General features: G+C 36.8%; 1 protein-coding gene across 1 annotated transcript in view; it reads left to right on the top strand.

The window, feature by feature from the left end:
- The first annotated feature begins 8,944 nt into the window (after window positions 1–8,944).
- PELI1 (pellino E3 ubiquitin protein ligase 1) overlaps window positions 8,945–16,536 on the top strand; it is a 57,163-nt gene continuing 49,571 nt past the window's right edge. The window contains exon 1 of the mRNA XM_012764916.3: window positions 8,945–9,350. The gene's annotated coding sequence lies outside the window, so the exon portion shown is untranslated. The remainder of the gene's footprint in view (window positions 9,351–16,536) is intronic.

Below are 16,536 nucleotides of genomic sequence, written 5' to 3'. Positions count from 1 at the left end.
TAAAAGCATGCCCATCCTTTAGACAGTGCACACTACACCTGTTAGGTGTGAATTTACCCATCCCTTCCTCCCCCCTCCCATCTGCCTGACACCCATGAATGTTACTTCCATATATGCACATAAGTGTTGATCAATTAGTATCAATTTAATGGTGAGTACATGTGGTGTTTGTTTTTCCATTCTTGAGATACTTCACTTAGAAGAATGGTTTCATAGTGATAATCATGATTCATAATCTGACTTCTGAAGTATAAAGACAAAAACATTAAACTACATTCAGTGCAATTTGAAAGTTAAATATTTTATTTCTATCTTTCAAAAAGTTAGTTCATCATCTTTGTTCATCATTTTTTTATAGCTGAGTAGTACTCCATGGTATACATATACCACATTTTATTAATCCACACATGTACTGATGGGCACTTGGGTTATTTCCACATCTTTGCAATTGTGAATTGTGCTGCTATAAACATTTGAGTGCAGATGTCTTTTTTATAGAATGTCTTTTTTTCCTTTGGGTAAATACCCAGTAGTGGGATTGCTAGATAAAATGATAGTTCTACTTTCAGTTGTTTGAGGTATCTCTGTACTACTTGCCATAGCAGTTGTGCTACTAGTTTACAGTCCCACCAGCAGCGTATGAGCATTCCTATCTCTCTACATCCATGCCAACATTTGTTGTTTTGGGTCTTTTTGATAAAAGCTATTCTCACTGGAGTTAAGTGATATCTCATTGTGATTTTGATTTGCATTTCCCTGATGATTAGAGATGTTGAGCATTTTTTAATGTTTATTGGTAATTAATCTATCTTTTTTTGTAAAGTTTCTGTTCAGGTCTTTTGCCCACTTGTTAGTGGGGTTGTTTGATTTTTTTCTTGCTGATTTCCTTGAGCTCCACATGGATTCTAGTTATCAGCCCTTTATCATGTATAGCATGCAAATATTTTCTCCCATTCTGTGTATTGTTCTTTTAAATAACATTGTTTACTTGGCTGAATACCTGAATTTTAAGTTCATAGGTATTTTTCAAGAACATCTGTGTCCTTTCTTTCTCATAAAAGTATAGTATGGGAGAAAATCCAATCATTTTGCCTTTCTAATAGTTGGAATTCCTGATAAATTGTAATTGCTTATAATTGGTAGAAATACTTTAAAAAATACTGTATGATTCATTATTAACACATAATCTAAGTTGGTATTAAAGGGTTGAGACTATTTTTGCTGGGCCGCTGTGACACAAAATAGTGTTAACCCTTTTTTGTCTATTTGTATTATTTTCAGATATAGAAAACTTTGTTTATCTGGCATCATTAGAAAAGCGGTACTCCACATAGGAGCATTTCTAGGTACTTGAAGCTCATCCTTTTAAATCCACAAATTATTAATAGTTTTATTTTGACCATATCATATTTTATAAAATATGCTATACATTATCTTGTTTTCTTAAACAGAGAATAATCCATGTAATGTAACTGGGTCTTAATTTTACACATTCATTATTATGCCACTTTTACACTCAACCATTGATGCATTCAACAAAACCCTTAAGGACTAGTGTGCTCACTGCTATACAGATGGCCCACACTAAGAGCTCTTCTGTGTTTGCAGTCTTTTGCTAGAGTAGTGAGGGTTAGGGGAGAAAAATCAAGCTTTGGTGTCAAACAGACCTGGATTCAAACCCCAGGTCCACTATTTACTAATTTAGTGCAATTTGGGGAAATTGGTTGAACTTTTTAAAGCCTCAGTTTCTTCCTGTAAAAAGTGACAATGGTAACTTGCAGAATGGTTGGAAAGAGTAAATGAAACAATAACTGTACAGGGTCTAGTGAGCTCCAACCTTCAGCTCCTTTCCCTGTTGTTCTGCCAGTTCTTTCTCCTGCCAGTTTATGCTTCTTACTGTTCCCCGGGGCTTCTAGACTGTGAAAACAAGAACCTCCCCTGACCCATTCATCACTGTATCCACAGCCCCTGGTGTTTGCTACTAAAACCTGAAAGTGCATCACTTCTCTGCCTTTTGACTAAGATCAAGTGTAAAACCTGAAAGTGTGGGCTGTGGTAAAACACTTGTGTTCAAATCCTGACTACCACTTTCTACTGTGTGGTCTTGGACGAATCAATCAACCTCTGTCCACCTCAGTTTCCTCATTTGTGAAATGAGGGAATCCTAATACTTACCTCAGAGGATTAAATAAGTGATTTATGTAATTATCCCTCATACATAGTTAACAAAAATAGACAGTAGGATCTATGATGGCTGGAAAAAATTTTTTATTGGTTCTAATCTTCTGTGGCCTGAGGAATGAAATAATCAGATTTATTTAAATGAGTTTAAAATATAAGAAAGTTATTATTATTAATAATAAAGTTTGAGAGCCTTAGTATATAACTTTTAAAATCTTTTCCTTTCTTCTTTTTTTCCATTTTTCTCTTTTTTTTAAAGCAGCTCAAAGGTTTTACTTTTACTTTTGGGTTAGTGAGTGCTATTTTGATTACTGGATAACTGATTTCAAGGTAATTGGGATTTTTATCATATACAATTGTGAGATAATCTTTTTCTTTTTCTTTTTTCTTACTATGTGACTTGACTCCATTTCTCTGTTCCAATTAGAAAGATAGATTTGCAGTTTTCTTCTAAGCCAACCAGTTTGCCTGTGTTTTCACGCACAAATGTCTGCCTTTTATTCATGTGTGGCCAACCATATCCATAACCAAGTCTACAATTCACCATGTTATCAGTAAAAATCCACAGCAGCTATTTTTATAAATCTTAACACCTAACTCATTTCATAATCAAATAAAACTGTCAAATATTTACATAAGATATTCCACTTCTTTGTGTTTAAGTATCACCTGTTCATTTTCAACCACTAGCTCAGCCTAATCCTCCAGTTGAAAAATCTGTTGGAATTTGGAAATGGAGAGTAAAAAATGAGGATAGCTAGCTATTACTGAGTAGTGAATACAACAAATGTTTAAGATAGCAAAATAATCTCATAAGTGGTGTATATTCATGGTTCCAATTGAATAATTAAATCTAGAAATTGAATAAACAAAAGTTTTAACTGAACCTCAAGTTATGAAAGGGCTTATTTTCTTATTTTGTATCAATCTCACTGTTATACACTTCTAGAACAAGGTTTTTACTGTGTTCCTTTTTATGCTTATTTATCAAGACATAATGACTATTGATCCTGACATCAGTCCAATTCCAATGTCAATTTCTCCACTCTATGCCAAGAGTTACACATAGAGCTTTGAACAGGGATTATCACCCCTGCTCTAATTCTTTTCTGTTCCCTGGACATTTTTGGTTACCCAAGCAATCTAAGGGACCACTTGAATCACATACTTGTTAGGGTTGGTTGGCCAGGATTTAGGTGTGGCATGCTAGAAACTGGAAATTCAAAAGCTTTCCCACAGAGTGGATAAGAGCTTGGGGGTGGGGGTATTTTTGGCAGGATCAGAACATCCCAGAAGGCATTTGGCATTTGCTCAGTGATTGCAACATATCAGACATTTTTCCTAGGGGAAAGGTGAGATGCAACAATGACTGCCAGCTAAAGACCATTCCCAAATCTTAGATCTGATTCTAAATTTAACATTACACACAATCACTAACCTGGCCCTTTGTTACCTTCAAAGCTTTACACGAGGATCTGCCTTCAAAGTAATTTGACATGTTCTGATTTTATTAAGTATCACCTAATAATAGTCTGTAACCTCTAGCCCAGTCTAATCCTCCAGTTGAATAATGTTAGAATTTGGAAAAGAATGAATCTCACAGACATTATACTGAGAAGCAGCTGGACATAAAAGAGGATAAGTTGTAGAACAGACACTAATCTAAAATTTTTAAAAACACTGGCTGCCTCTGAAAGGGTAATAGGAACAAGGTAACCTTCTGAGGAGATGAAATGTCCTGTGTCATGATAGGGGTGTGGGTTACATTGGCATATCCATTTGTCAAAATTGTACAGCTAAAATTTATTTACATATTTCAATGTCTGCACACATTACCTCATAAACTTAAAAAATAATACTTGAGTTGGGGAGTGGATGAAGATACAGATGATAAAAGAGTGACAGTGTTGATTATTGTTGAAGCTAGGTATAGACTATGGTATATTATATAATTCTTCTTACTTTGTATATGTTTGAAATTTTCCAAAATACTAATCATTTTTTTAAAAGAGAGAGATGTAAGAGATACATCAACCAATGGCATGCATATTCCTAATTTGGACCTCAATTCAAAGTAACTAGATATTTGAGGATATTAAGAAAATATTTCGGTTTTTATTTTGGGGTGTGATGGTGTTATTGTGCTTATGTTTAAAAAAAACGATGCTCCCTCTTTTTAAGAGTCACATATGGAAATATAAAAGAAATTATGTGGTATCTGGGATTTGTTTTGAACTAAACCAGTGTGTGTGATAGAGATAAAACAAGATTGGCCAAGAGTTGAAACTATTAAAGGTAGGTACATGGAGTTCATTAGCCTATGTATATTTTGAAAGTTTCTATAACATAATACAAAGGTTTTAAAATAATGCAGATAATAGTGTAACACTTCATGTATAATATAAAATCTTTCTACATATTTCCATTTCTCCCTTCCATCCATTGAGCTATTGTTGTCAAATATTTTATATGTTTATAGACTTCAACTAGAATTTTGTCCCGTATATTTAAATACTGCCAGAAATCTTTGATTATGAACCTCATAATACAGTGTTGTTATTTTTGCTTTAAAGTCATTTATCTTTTTTGGAAATATTTTTAAATGAGGGGGGAAAGTCCTTTATATTTACTCATATGTTTAGCATTTCTGGCACTCTTCATTCTTTAATACAAATCCAAGTTTCCATGTGATATTGTTTTTTTATGCTAAGAAGTTGCTTTAACATTTTTTATAGTGCAGTTCTGTTGGTGACATTCTTTCAGCTTGTGTTTTCTTTAGACTTCATTATTTAAAGATATTTTCTCTACATATAGGATTCTGTGTGACAGGTTTTCTTTCAGCACTTTAAAAATGAATTTTCATAGTCTTCTGACATACAGAGTTTCTGATTAGAAGTCTACTGAATTTTTGTGGTTGTTACTCTATGTATGATTGCCTTTTTCCTCTGGCTGCTTTTAATATTTTCTTCTTATCTTTGGTTTTCAACAATTTGATGATAGTATCTCCTGCAGTGGTTTTTTTGAGTGTGTGCATCTACCCTGCTCAGCCTCATTGAGCTTCTTGCATCTGTGGGTTATAATTTTCATCAAATATGAAAATATTTTCAGCTGTATTACTTCAAATAATTTTTCTGTCACCCCTCTGACCCTTCTTTCATCTAGAACTTCAATTACACAAATACTAGAACACTTTGTATTGTCCTACAGATCACTTAGGCTCTGATTTGGGGGAGTTTAGGAGACTTTTTTTCTTTGTGTGCTTTATTTTGGCTAAATTCTACTGTTATGTCTTCTAGTGTACCAATTGTTTCTTCTGAGTATCTAATTTTCTCAGTGTCTAATCTTCCTTTGAGTGTTAATCTCATCTAGTGAAATTTTTATTTCAGAAGGTGTAATTTTAATTTCTAGAAATTCCATTTTTTATATCTTTAATGTCTCTTTTTAAGCATATGGAGTATATTTATCTTAATTGTTTTAGTGTTGCTGACTATTAATTCTATCATCTCTGTCATTTGTGGCTTTATGTTGACTGACTTTTCTCCTGCTTATAGATTACATTTTCCTGCTTGTGTGTTCTAGTTCTCTTGCTACTTCCCAGGCATTTTCATGATCTTCCTACCTGTTCCTTGAGTGCTGGTGTTCTCCAAGGTGCTATTATTGACTAATCCTTTTCTGCTGTGCATACTCTCCCTGGGTGATGTCATCCATTCCTGTACTTTCAACAACCATCTATATGATGGCATATTCCAAATTATATCTTCTGCTGCCCTGATCTCTCTCGAGAGCCCAAGAGTCATATATATAACTGCCCACTTCTCCACCTAGATATCCCAAAGTCATCTCAAACTCAACATAACCAAAGTGAAGTAATCAAAGTCTCCTTCAAAAGTTGTTCAATCTCCTATATTCCCTAACTCAGTGAATGGCATCACTAGCTCATAATCACACAAGCCAGAAACCTGGGAGACATCCTTGGCTTCTTCCTTGTGGTGGATATTGTGGTTTCCTTCTCAGCCTCCACTCTTCTTTTGCTGGGTAATCAACTCAATTTTCATTGGGATCCACACTTCCTCATTACAGCTTTGGGGGAAGCTGACTCTTGTGGCTCTAGTGGCAGGTATATGTCTTCATCCTAAGATAATTATCCTTATGCCATCTCCTGGCCACCATTTTTACTGTATTTATGGACATATGACTCAATTATTGAGGCTTCTGGAAAAGGAGTTTTCTCTTTACAAAATAGCTTTCAAAAGTGATTCTTCTTATCTCTTCTTGACCTAGATGGTGAAACTTATAGTCACAGTTGTTGGCAACTGTCATTTGATCATAAGGCTAATACTAAGGAAGAAAGAGCAATGAAAACAAGGGGAAAAGAAACATGTCTTTAATGACATCACTGAGTTATTGAATCAATCATCCCTGTAGCTTGCCTTTTTCCGGAACTTCCTAGCTAGGTGGATCAATAAATCTCTTTTATTGGTTAAGCCAGTTAGAGGTAGGTTTTCTGCTGCTTGTAACCCAAAGCATCATAATTCATAACTTCCCTTCACCCTCACACCCAGACATAGGCAATTAATCATAGGCACTAGGTTCTATTAATTCTATCCTCTAACTATTATCTGATTACCATCAGTTTTATTTCCTGCTACTGTCAGTGACTTAGTTCAGTCTCTCATCTTTTTTTTTTTCTTTAGTAATACTGTAATAGGCCCCATACCTTCTGCACTCCATAGAGTGATCTTTCTAAAATGCACATCTTATCAGGCCGGGCGCTGTGGCTCACGCCTGTAATCCTAGCTCTTGGGAGGCCGAGGCGGGTGGATTGCTCAAGGTCAGGAGTTCAAAACCAGCCTGAGCAAGAGCAAGACCCCGTCTCTACTATAAATAGAAAGAAATTAATTGGCCAACTGATATATATATAAAAAATTAGCCGGGCATGGTGGCACATGCCTGTAGTCCCAGCTACTCGGGAGGCTGAGGCAGAAGGATCACTCAAGCCCAGGAGTTTGAGGTTGCTGTGAGCTAGGCTGACGCCACAGCACTCACTCTAGCCTGAGCAACAAAGTGAGACTCTGTCTCAAAAAAAAAAACAAAAAAAACAAAAAAAAACACATCTTATCAAAATTTCATCTGTTTACAATCCTGGTGTGACTTTCCATTGCTTCCAGAAAAAATGTCCATGCTCCTTAGCATATTGTACAACATTTTTCACAATTTGAGCTGTCTCCCTTACCTTTTCTGTGTCTACTCTTGCCACTCCCCTCAATGCCATTCTACCACTAGCAATGCTGAACTATTGGTTGAACCAAAATACCCTTTGGTCTCATGTCTCTAGGTCTTTGTACTTGCTGTTCTCCCCAACCCCACCCCAGTGTTCTCACCCACTTCTCTTCCTCCCTTCCCCACCAAAATATACAAACGCACTAACTCCTAGTCATCTCCAGTTCAAGTGATCTTTGACGCATTTCCTGACCTTGCTGAGTCTGAGGTAGCTGTGTACTTTCTGAATATAATATTATCACACTAAGTCTATTTACCTATCTCCTTTGCACAGTAAGCACTTTGAAAACAAGGTATGTTTCTTTTACATGCTTATATCTCTATTTCTGGGGCCTAATGCAGTGCCTGGCACATAGCAGACACTCAGTATTTTTTGAATGAGTGTATCATTATGTGGTCTGCAGACTTAAGGATTTCTGATCTTGAGACTGTATTTGAAAACCCTGACTTTCCCTGTTCTAAATGTATGTCTGATTCCGAAGCATTAACCTTTTTCTTCCAGGGTGTGGGGTTCTAGGTAGGCAGAGAAGAAAAACAAAAGAGCTTGGGACAGGTTGCCTTTAGTCCTCTGGAGAGCCAGTAATGTGTCTTGCTTTTCCTTACCCTCCTTACCACCACTTGGTTGCCCAGTATGGGTGTAGACTTAGCTGACTAGCCCAACAACATACTCAGACCTTGGTTCATATTTCTCTTATTGTCCAACGAAAGTTGACCAATATATATGGTGAACAATTTTCCACTTTCCACTTATCTTTTGAACTCATAGGTACTTTATGAAATGTGTATGTCTTAAAAATTATAGGCCTTAAAATGAACAGATTTGGATTATTTTACACTGATCCCATAAAATATAGGGATCCCGAACTTTACTTTTGCAGTCTTAAAGTTAGATGTGACTACTTGAGCAAAGAAATTAATTATGGGATTTTGATAGTGGTGATGCTCCTAACAGTTTTATAACCTAATTGTTAAATTACTAGAAGCAACTACATCTCAGTAAGTCTTAGGTAAAGATATTTGAATTTAGACAGAGAGGACTCACTTAAGGGAAGCGAGGGAAAGGGGTATTTGTAATTTAGGATTTTGGGAAGATGGGAAGGCTGAAAGAGTGGGAGGAAGTCAGATTTCACTGGGCATTTGCGAGTGGTGAGGTTAGGAGTTGGGGGTGGAGTGAAGCAGGAAGGACAGGCCGAGGGCCGATCCCGGCAGCAACATTACACAAGACCGCCCTTGTTCCCGCAACAGCAGCACTGAACACGCTCGCTTAGTGTGTCGGTGACCATGGTAACAGTGGGGGGTGGGGGGGTCACGAACCTCCATGCGAGCATGCGCAGTGCAGAGCGAGCGGCGTGGCCAGGTTCTCCACAACAATGTATCCCTTTTTTCTTCAGTTGGAGAACTACAATTCCCAAGAGCCCTCTCGTACCGCGGCACCGCCTCGCTCTGTGGCCCTTCCCCGTCCCCTCCCTCAGGCCCCGCCCTCCTGCCAGTCCCCTCCCCTGCCTCCGAGTGTGTGTCAGTGACCCAGAGGCGGTGTGAGGCGGAGGGACCGTCGGGGGGCGCCGCCGCCGCCTCCAGCAGCAGCAGCAGCAGCAGCAGCAGCAGCAGCAGCAGCAGCAGCAGCAACAGCACCAGCCGTGCGGCGCGCTCGAATTTGTCTCGAGCCCTCCGGAGCGAACCACAAAGCGGGCCCCGCGCCTCTCCCTCCGTCCGCGGCTCCTCAGCGCTCGGCTCCGCGGCCAACTTCCCCTCGCCGGGCTTGGCCGGCTGGCGAGGAAGGCGGCGGCAGCACGCTGGGCTGTCTGCTCGCGCTCCCCGCGCACACACTTCACCCTCTCTCTCCGGGCTTCGGGGGCTGTGCTGGGATCCCGGCCACCAGCAATTGTCCGGTGAGTGTGGCCGCGGTGCGCCGCGGGAGGGATCGCGGCGGGGCGGCGAGGGGTGCGGGGAAGGCGGGCGCGCAACTTCCTCAGCGGCTTCCCCCGGCGGCCAGCCAGCCGGCTCTCCCCGCCCGCCTGCGCGCCCCCGCGCCGCGCCGGGAGGCGGCGGGGAGCGGAGTTTGCGGCGCCTCCATCCCGCGCCCTCGCAGGAGGAAGCGCCTTTGTGAGGAGCCGGCCCGGCGCGGCCTCCCCCGCCGCCTGGGAGCGGGGCGCGCGCGGCCAACTCCGAGCCCCACTCCCCGCGCCCCGCGCCCGGCCGCCCGGCGGGCCGCGCTCTCGCGCTTGGCCAGGGAAGCATTGCGGGTGGCGGGGAGGGGGCGGGAAATGGGAGAGAAACAAAGGGGGCGGTGGGTTTTTCTTTTGTTTGTACGAATCTGATAACTTCTTTCTCCCTCCTTACATAACGCAGACTTCCAAGTTAGTCATTCTTTTTATTGTTATGATTATTGTCATCACCTCTGCGTGTCTCTCACATTTCCTTTCATCTTTGGTTCCCAGAGCATTTTAAGAACACTAATTAATTTCATCTCTGGGGCCCCTACGAAGCAAGTTAATACGCCCTTTTCCATAAGTGGGTAAACTGAGGTACAGAAACGCTAATTGATGGATATGCTTGATCTTCGGCCGCGCCTGGATCTGAAAGCATTTATGAGTAAGAACTCGTTCTCCAGTGCCCCGTGGAAAAGTTAAAGATGCTCATTTTACTTACAGGTTAACTGAAGTCTGGGGGATTGTTACGTAGTTCGAACAATAATTCTTGTTACATTGTGTTTGAATCTTAGAACCCCAAAAGACTTACTGAAAAATACTCCGAGTGGGGAAAATACTATAAATCATAAACTCATCTCACCATCTACTTGTATTTTTATACGTGCAGGTCTCTTAGAAGGCAAGAGAGCAATGATAGGGACAGAGGGCAGAGGTTTTTTTTAAAGTACATTTAACAGATTTTAATCACTACACACAAGGAAATGTGTCTTCGTTTTAATAGCACCAACAGTCTATTAGTCATCAAATAATGTATCAACAAATATTATTGAGCACTTTATCCATAAGGTGCTGGTTGTGCTAAGAACCAGCTTTAAGTGTATTTGAAGCTTTAAGTGTATTTGTTTCAGTTCAAAGGCTGTTTACTTGTTCTTTGCTCTGTGAAATGTTATTTGTTTTCATAGCAAGTGATCTTTTGTTTCAGAAATGGCATTGTCTTTTTCTACACTGAATATGTATTACCCTTATACTTGAGGAGAAATGAATTTATCATTTAGTTTGCAAAGTAGAATGCATTTAAATTTTTGAATTCTGGAGAAGGTTTAGTTTCTTCAGTTCTGTTTCAGTTTATGATAACATTTTCTTTGTGCCTAGTAGAAAATATTTCCTCAGAATGATCAGATTTACATGTCCCAAACATTGTCTTTATTGTACAAGTACAGCATATGAATTCATTATGTTTTTTGTTTACACAAACAACCTCTACTGGAGAAAAAAACTCTGAGGACCATTTTATTTATTTTGGTACATTTCATTTATTTGGTACCAAATTTTAAATCAAGCATCACTTCTAGTTCTTTCCTAAGGTGTATAATCATCAGAGCTGTAGTAACAGGGAATATTGTCACTTATCCTAAATTCTCTTTAATTTTGTATTGTGTAGTTGCTCCCCCCCCCCCCCCCAGATTTTACATTCTGGTAGTTGCATCAAAAAATGAAAGTGAGATGTTTGTTATTTTTCCCCAAACCTCTAACCTGTTCCCTTTCTGTAGTATGTTAATAGAAATCTTCAGTTTAAAACAAACAGTTGGAAAATAAAACAGTTAAGTGTGTGGAGAGTTGCATGTAGAGAAGTAGTTATATTTGCTTCATGTAATAAATTAATGACTTTTATAGAGGAAACTATCACCTAGGTTTTTATTAACATGGTAGAAATGCTGTAATGTAATAGTAGTACTTATTGACTTGAAAAAAATAAGCTGAAAATTTGCCTCAATGGCAGAATTTGGGGAGGGGGAAGGATTCATGCTTTCCTTAAAATTGGCATTTAAGTATCCTTACAGTTGGTTATGTTGAACTTTTTCTATAGTATTTGCAAAGGCACATTTACCTGAGGCATTTGTACTTTCAGGAAGCTCCTAACATTGTGTCCCCTCAGTCAGTGGAGTCGGAAGGCAGAAATCAATGTTGACTGGCAAAGTCTGGCTTTGCAAGTTTCCTAATTTCTTTAAGACCCCTTAAGGAAATGACAGAAAAGTACAGGATGGGAAACTGAGTCTAATACTGCTGAATGCTACTGAGGGACGTTTCAAGGGGAAGCCTAAGGATGTTTCCATTTAACTTAGTTTCAGCTTCCTTTCAGGTTGTCATAACGATAATGTCAGTTGTGTTTTAAGAGTTCTATCATTTCAGAATATGCCTTATTGTGATTGTCCAGTAGGTCAAGTGATAAGGACTATAGTAGTTACACTTTGTGAACAGCTAATGTTTTTAGACAGAAGCTTCTATAACTATGTTAAAGGTTTTAAACCAAAACACTTAGAATTGAAAACTATCTTATATACATGTAAATTTAACCATGGTACATCATTGTAGACCTGTCCTAGTATTTGTTAAAATAATCCATATAAGCCTTTTTGACTTATTATATGAATAGATTTAACTGTATATATTAAAATTTCATAATGATCAATACATGATGTCACTGAGGTGGTTTTAGGAGTTTTGGGGAAAAAATGTGTTATTCTTAAAGTTACATTTATGTGTTTTGACTGAGGAAAATAAAGCAGATTTAAGAGCCAGTGGAAAGAAAGAAGGAAGAAAACCTGATAAAGATGTTTTTAAAATACAATATTAAAGATTCGTGGCAGCATTTATGTATAAAGCACACAATTCTAGTTGAAGTCTATAAACAGTGAATTCCACTTAGCACTTTCTGTTTATAGATTTCTAGCCATCTTTTCCAGATTCCCTCTGAATATATTACACAGGAAAAGTAAATAGAAATAATTCTTTCAAGGGATTTGGATTGTTAAAGATGTTTTTTACACTTGTGGTAGTTGGGGGTTTATTGATGTTTTCTTAATTTTTGACCTCTGCCAGATAAAGTTTTTCCCAGTCTAATAGGTGGGAACTGCAAGACAAGAAATATTGGTCAATGCAAAATCTGGATATGATTTCAAGTTCTACCACTAGCTTTCTTTTTCACATTATCTTGAATAGATCATTCTATTTTTTCCTTCAAAGACTGAAAATAACTGCTTAACATATTATACTCAGTAGGTCCTAAATAATTGTTGTTGTTGCTTAATGAATTTACAAGTAATTAAGAGAAAATACAAGATTTCTTCAGTGTCAGGGAATTTCTCATTTTCTCTCTTTTTTAATAGGAAAAAAGTAATCAAAACATAAACAGCCTTTCAATTTGGCATAGCTACCTTTGGAAATAAGCTTATAGAAAAAGAGCTTCATCTAGAAATTTAGGAGAAATGAATTATAATGATTCTAAGAACTGATGATTTTTTTCAGAATGTTGTACAAGATGTTTTAGATTCTTTTTGCTATAATAAATTCCATCTCAGAGAAATGAGTTTTTATATAGTACTCTTGTATCACCCCTACAATACTTTTAACTTCTACCATTTACAGAAAAATAGAATGTATTGCTGATGTCTATAAATGAGAAAATCATGATATCTGTCATCATCTTCCAGTTAATCTTGACCATTCATTTAGTTTTTTAAAAAATTAATTCAATCACATGTAATTTATTTCCTTTTTAAAGAATTTGTTGCTGATTTTTATTTTATAATGAACCTCTTAGGATGTTGCTAATTCTAAAAATATGTAGTACCCCCAGTTTCCCACCATCTTCTGCAGTTCTTTTTCTCTTTTTTGGCTACAGTTTACTTTTCCCCCTAAACTGTCTAAAATAAGCTAAGAAATGTTAAACATATTTGACAGGAAATACAGTCAGTAATTTATCATGCTAAATTTCAATATACAAGATACATTGAAATCTGTTTAGGAGATAGAAGCACATTTTTGGAGTGGGCTAAAGCAGTGATAGCATAGAGATTTCACCTTGGGTCCCAAATCTAATTGCTTGGTGGTGGCTGCCTGGACTGCTATGTGTAGAAAACTGGGATTCCTAGTTCAGGCTTAGCAGGAAGGAGTGCTATGTTTAGCAGTTAGTTTCTGCTATTAGGTGGGCAGTCAACTTTTGGTATGGATGCCAAATATTCATTCAGTAAGTATTTCTTGGATGCCTTTTATATGTCAGGTACAGGTCTAGTTACTGATATCTCACAGACTAAAATCTCTGCTTTCATATTGTTTACATTCTAATAACATGACACAGACAATAAAATAAATAAGTAAAATATTTTGTGTTTTAAGATAAAATGACCTGGTTTCTTCAAAAAATAAATAACAAGAAATAAGAGAGGGAGGGGGAGCTACAAGATTAAAATAGACTTAAGAGGCTTATCTACCAAATGCAATGTGTGAACCTCAGTTAAATCCTGCTTTGAGCAAACCTACTGTAAAGAGACATCTATGCAAAATTGGGGAAATTTGGACACTGGATATTTAATGAAAAGGATTTGTCAGGTTTTTTATGTGAGATAATGTAATATTTTTTTAAGAAAATGCCCTTACCTTCTTTTAGAGATATAGAATAAAGTATTTATAAATTAAAATATGATGTCTAAATTTTTTTTGCTTTAATTTGGCAGGGAGAAAAACATAGAGAAACAAAATTGGCCATATATTGAAAATTGTTGAAGGTAGATGCCATATGGATACATGAGATTTCTTACATTCTGTCTATTTTTATATATGTTTGAAATTTTCCATAATAAATAGTTTTACACACATACACAGCAGGAAAGGGGAAGAGGGAATATATGGGTTAGGAGTATGGGGTGGGAGGAAGATGTAATTTTAAAGAATAGTCAGAAAAGACCTCATTGAGAAGGTGATAAATATTTGAATAAAGACATAAAGGAGTTAAGGGAGCAAGCCTTGCAGGTAATCCAGAGCAAGATATTGCAGACAGAGGGAACAGCAGGTACAGTAGCCCTGAAGTGGGAGCCTGCCTGGACTACAAGAAACTGTTAATACGAGAATACTAGAATGGTTGGGTCAGAATGAGAGCAAGTAGCAGGAGATAAAGTCAGAATGGCAAAGTAAGAGTAGAGGAGACTAGATTGTATAGGGTCAGTTGTCCATCCTTGCTTTAAAGTAAAAATATTTTATACACTTATCTAAAATAAGTTTTCTGCTTTAGAGTAGTCACCATGGAAGCTATACAAGTATTCAACAACACTAGCGTTACTCAATATTTTTAGAACTACTTTTTTTTTTAATTGCCTTCGAAACCAGTTTAGGAACCACACATGAAAATAGCTCATTACTTTGTATTTATTTGCTCCTTATTTTTAAGGAAAGGGGTTATTAGCCACATGATATTTTATTTTTGTTTATCAGATATGACTCAGAAAGGATTTTGACAGAAAATAGGAAATAACTTGATGCTATTTCTAAAAGTCAGATCTATTATGAGAAGGCAATTATTGTTTCTAAAAGTCATATCCTACCTATGGACTAAAGTGGAGTTTTAGTAATTTGGACAATTGTAGCATCATTTGGGACAAGGGTATAACCTCAGAGTGACTAGTATGGAAGGCACTACACTCGTTGGGATATTTATGGTCTGTGTAATACATTAAAACACACACATATACACACAAGACCATGTACATTTCTTAATACTTGAGTACTCAAAACAGTCATTGCAGGTAAGTTTCATGTATATCATGCATTCAAAATTAAAGGGATGACATTTAAAAATGTAGTGAAACTGTATAACTTTCTTTCTTGTTGCTATGGCATACACTTGAGGAACTAAAAGACTAACACACATTTAGTGTTAAGAGAATGAATCTGGCTCTCAAGTCTTCTTATATTCATGCTTCATTTCTTAGATTAGTAGTTGTTTTGAGAACATGCTGATTTACTATAAAGAACTGTTTTTTAATTCTTGTTATTAAAAGTATAGAAAAAATTGAATCTCATCCAAATGTTTAAATGCCAAAAAACCTTAATGAATATGGATTTTTTTAAAGTCTACTTATAGGGCAATATACTTGTAGGATTACTAGTTTTGAACAATTATGCTACTTCATTTTTTATAGGGATAATTTTTCTAACCTGAAAAACTAAGCTTATTTCAATGGTGTTTACTGATAATTTTGAATAAAGAAGACCATTGTTTTTCTAGTTACGTGTAATTGTGGGGGAGCATAAAGTTTTCGTGTGTATTTTTAACCAAAAATATTTAGAATTAAGTAGAATTTATGAACTTTTATTATGTAGTAAATTATGTAGTCGCCATTAAGAGTATAAGCATATAACTGTTTAAGGAATACTTTAATAAAGCTTACTATTTTAAACAGTTTTCAGTAAATTGTTAGGAATCTAGTTCTTTAATTCACTCAGTTTTTTATCCCTTTGGGGGGTTGTGTGTATATATGAATGTGTATATATGAATGTATATGCATACATAGATAGCTTTCTTCATATACTGCGCACACTATCAGGAGTGAGCTACTGCACTGGACTATTTAATGTGTATTAGCATGGAACACAGAACCTGTGTTTGATTCCTAGGCTTTCCATTAACTCTAAGTCTTTTAGAAACTGTCTTTGATTCATCTGTAAAATAAAAGTGGCAGTAGTTTTTCACAAAGGACTTTGAAATTCTGTGATATGACCATACTGAAGTGGGGCTTATTTTGGAAATAGCTTTCAATCTGTTGATTTAGTGGTAGGATTATGAACTGTTTTTCATTTCCATTTTTGTGAAATAACTTACAATAGAAGAGAAAGGGGGAAGGGAACAAGAGAAAGAAAGAAAGAAAATAATTGATTCTCAACAATAGTAAACATGACCGTAAGACCCAAATGTATAAATTAAGTAGAGAGTAGAATAGTACAATTTCCATTTAAAGAAAAGAAATTGGTTTGTAAAAGGGACATTTTATATTTCATGTTAACTTAAACATTATGACCATGGTAAAACCTATACTTAATTTTGGAAATAATAATAATGATTAACAGTTATTAAGAATTATTTGAAAATTTC

This window comes from Microcebus murinus, chromosome 3 (assembly GCF_040939455.1).
Source record: "Microcebus murinus isolate Inina chromosome 3, M.murinus_Inina_mat1.0, whole genome shotgun sequence".
In the NCBI taxonomy this organism is placed as follows: Eukaryota; Metazoa; Chordata; class Mammalia; order Primates; family Cheirogaleidae; genus Microcebus; species Microcebus murinus.
The sequence above is the reverse complement of the archived record's forward strand: the minus strand, read 5'-3'. Positions and strand labels throughout refer to the sequence as shown.